This window comes from Branchiostoma floridae, chromosome 2, assembly GCF_000003815.2.
Source record: "Branchiostoma floridae strain S238N-H82 chromosome 2, Bfl_VNyyK, whole genome shotgun sequence".
Taxonomy (NCBI): domain Eukaryota; kingdom Metazoa; phylum Chordata; class Leptocardii; order Amphioxiformes; family Branchiostomatidae; genus Branchiostoma; species Branchiostoma floridae.
In genome coordinates this window covers 5939394-5943585 of record NC_049980.1, presented here as the reverse complement: position 1 = coordinate 5943585, position 4192 = coordinate 5939394, and positions in this window count along the sequence as shown.

The following is a 4192-nucleotide window of genomic DNA, read 5'->3' as shown; positions in this document are numbered from 1 at the left end:
TGTTACATGTACGGCTGAATCTCAGAAAGCGTTAAGCCTCACATGGAATAAATGGGGATTACTAACAATTAGGGGCATTTTATTTTCCTTACTTTAATGGTCACCACGTAACAAGATCTGAAGGCCACTCAAGGTTACGGGTTACACGAATGTAACTGCAACAGCATCTCTTCGCCCTAGGTGAGAAACATCATGATTGAGACCAGCCCAATTGCTCACTATGAGTGAGGACTAACTGACCCAATAGGCGAAGCAGGGGTTACGGGGGCTGCTCGGGAGATTTCCTACCCATATATATACTAGTATAAACTTAGCCTGGTAACCATATTTTCCGGGACCTCATTTTTTTACCACCACTACTTTAGTCTGTGTATATATGTATTATATAGTAAAATCAATGATAAAACTCTAATTTTTTTACCCCTTCTTGCTCATACAGAGGAAGCCCTCCAGAGAGCTGTCAACCATTTTGCAGATGCAGCTAGGGCCTTCGGACTCACCATAAGCCTAAAGAAAACAGAAGTGCTGCACCAAAAGTCACCTCATGAGAGCTACCAGGCACCACACATAAGTATTGATGGCACCCAACTCAATACAGTAGAGAACTTTACATACCTTGGGAGTGTGATTTCCAACGATGCTTCAGTCGACAAAGACGTGGACAACAGACTCTCCAAAGCCAGTACTGCCTTTGGACGGTTACGAAAACGTGTCTGGAAGAACCACAACCTGCGGCTGTCCACCAAAATCCTGGTCTACAAAGCAGTCGTTATCACCACCCTTCTGTATGGATCGGAGGCTTGGGTTCTATACCGGAGACAAGTAAAACTTCTGGAAAGATTCCATCAGCGAAGTCTTCGCTCCATCATGGCTATCAACTGGCAGGACTTTATAACAAATAACGAGGTTTTGAAGCGAGCCAACATCTGCAGCATAGAGGCCATGCTCATGTCCAGACAGCTACGCTGGGCAGGTCACCTGGCTCGAATGGAGGACACTAGAATGCCAAAGGCTGTTTTCTACAGTGAACTCTGCTTAGGCAAGCGTACCAGAGGCGCTCCCAAGAAACGGTATAAAGACCAGTTAAAACAACAACTCAGAGTAGCTGGCATCCCTGAAGCTGAATGGGAAAATAGAGCAGCTAACAGAGCTAACTGGAGAACGTTGACAAGGCGGGGCACAGAGGCCCTTGAGACTAAGCGTCATGACCATGCTGAAGAGAGAAGGAGGAGGAGAAAGGAGGCAGCTGACCAGACCGTCTCCTCTGCCCAGTTCACCTGCCAGCAGTGCAGCAGAGTGTGCAGGTCAAGGATAGGACTGCTCAGCCACATGAGGGCCTGCAGACCATCCAGAACTTCCCACGAATCCTCGACGACGGGGAAAGAGCCATGATAGTAAAATCAATGATAAAACTCTAATTTTTTTACATGCACGTAAGGTAAAAAATTAAAGCTGTATTAGTCGGGAATGTAGTCATAGAGCTGTACATGAAAATGTCACAATGTATGTAGTTATTTAAAATGTTTGTAATTATTGTTTATTATCACTTTTCAATAAAGCTTTTTTTCACAAAAAAAATAGAAACTAGAGTTCGGGGACCTCATACCTCCATGAAATATTTATTGCTTTTTTGTGGATGGTATGTATGTTTATAGTCGGTTGTATTTGAGATTAATGGTTATATAATATAAATGTTATGGGAAAGTAGTGGTGTATTTATTTAATGACACAGAGGATGTCCATCTGATTAGTAATTATCAAAATGTGACACTTAATTGTGTAATGTTCGTTTAAGGTAAGAGGTCGACGGCATATGGTAGCGTGGTGTTCCTTAAGCTTGATGTTTGGCATTTAAAATGTCTAAGGTTGTCAGCATTACTGAGGTTCGACTATGTGCCGCAGAGCTCAAAGTGTGGTGGGAGGAAGTTGGGAAACTCAGAAAGAAGAAGGGATGTGGCCAACTTTAGTCAGATGGTGATTTGATTTTCCACCAATATGTCATAACATCAGCTGTTCACACGGTACAAAAACGAGATGCACACTTTCCTCTGACAGCCCTACACCAACTGTAAGATGAATACTTGGCGCCAACCCCGTCTGCTAAAAAGCAAGTACCATTGGCTACGAAAGAGACAACTAACAACTGTCCCTTATCGTAACAAAATCAGAACAGCTGTATCGCCCATAAAACTTCTGACACCCAACCCAGATGAGAGGACCTAATGGCATTTTAATCACCATGTCACTCAAATCAGCAGTACAGTATGTGAGACATCCATACCTGTTAAGCATTATCGTTAAATGTACCTCAACTTCTTTCAATTATACTTACGCTTCACATCTCCATGATATCCTAAGCAGACATAAATAAAACTAATTATCATATTAAAAAAAACTCGGGGTTCCCCAAACAGCTGTCACCTCACCATCTGCTTGGAGCAAACACATAAAGCACGATGCCTGTACCAATATATCTCAAATATAGGGGTGATTTCTGATATTATTACATCGATTATAACGACATATACGGCTCCCAAAATCTCATCGATTCGAGCTTTCATCACACCCCACCAACACAACAAGTATGAAACCAATCCATCCAGCCGTTCTTGAGTAATCATCTACACAGACAGAGACACATAACAGAAAATATAACCTCCATTCCATGACATTTCATGGAGGTAAAAATGACGTTTTATGATGCTTGTGAGGTGATTCCCCGACCAGGTTTGACTGTATCCATTCTAGAATTCTTAATCAGTGTCCACCAAATTTTAAATAACTCTTGCCATTTTCTTGCACATGATGCAATTTTAATGTGAACATCAGTATGTGACAGATCTTCCATGAGAAAACCACGGCCATAGACAAGTGAGATGCGTCCAAAAGCACTGGAGCAAAAGCTAACCCTGGTCAAAGTGTCGCTGTCAGGTGTAATGCAAGGGTTTACAGGTAGGGGGCGCTGATGTGTCAGTCGTCCTGTCCTGGATAGCAGGGTTTCAGTCCACAGCGTTGGAAGCTAAACTGCCTATCCCTGTGGAAGACACAGAGTTGAAGTGCGTTATTTTACTTGAGCATCGAGCGTATCGAGAATATTTATGTTTCTCGCCATACTACATTGGCTAACGTCACATTTCTAAACCGAGGTCCGGCCGGGCTGATTGTGGAAACGAAAAATAGAAATGTATACGTAAGAATATACACGAATAATACCCGCGACTATTCTCTTCATGTCTTGTGTAGTTTGTTGTCTTGATATCAAACTTATCGTTTTTGAAAGCTGTTGGAAATCCGTATTAGCGATAATGTATAAATTGGCAAGTTCAGGGTGTCATAATCTCATCCCAGAACATTCCAGGTCATAATAACTCACCCCACAAAGCAGCCCGCTATCTCAAGTGTCCCAATGTCTGATTAAAAAAAAAATTCTGACCAGCGGAATTTACCATTGCTTTCAAATAGGCCGTCATCTTGGTTTCTGATGACGTCAAGTTAGGGACTGACCATTTCATAGTGGGGGTCTGTAGAGGCCAAAAAGTGGACCAAAACTTTGTTCATTGACCAAATCTGAAAGTATGCACCCAGCAATGTTTCATCAATATGAAATCTCTCGTACATTAGCCATGAAAAGGGCTGCTACAAGTCTGGAATAGGCTAAAATGCTGGGCCTTCTCATGCGCGCCTGCGTATAAGTGATCATTGGCCAACAAAGTTTGGAAATGTGAGCATAACATTACTCGAAGCTGTCGTCGTGGTGGCTCCTGGCTCCTGTGATGAAGCGCCAGTCTTCAGTGGGGATGTTGACATCATGGTCGTAGTCGTTGTAGGTCGACCAGGTACAGCCGGACCAGCAGAACCCCACAACCTAGGAACAAACAGGCCATTTTAAAACTATTAGGCTATGTTGAAAGAGACGGGGGGCGACATAAACTTCTTGATATGAATGTTGACGTCATGGTCGTAGTCGTTGTAGGTCGACCAGGTACAGCCGGACCAGCAGAACCCCACAACCTAGGAACAAACAGGCCATTTATCTATCATTATTAATTATATATCCAGGCGCCGTGGACCAATCAGAAGACCCCGTTTTACGTTGGTAATACCCCCTTCACATTAGGCGCGATTCGATCGGACGATGAGTCTGCGAGCTCTAAATTACAAGGAGGCATGAGCCTGACGGGAAGGGGGAACT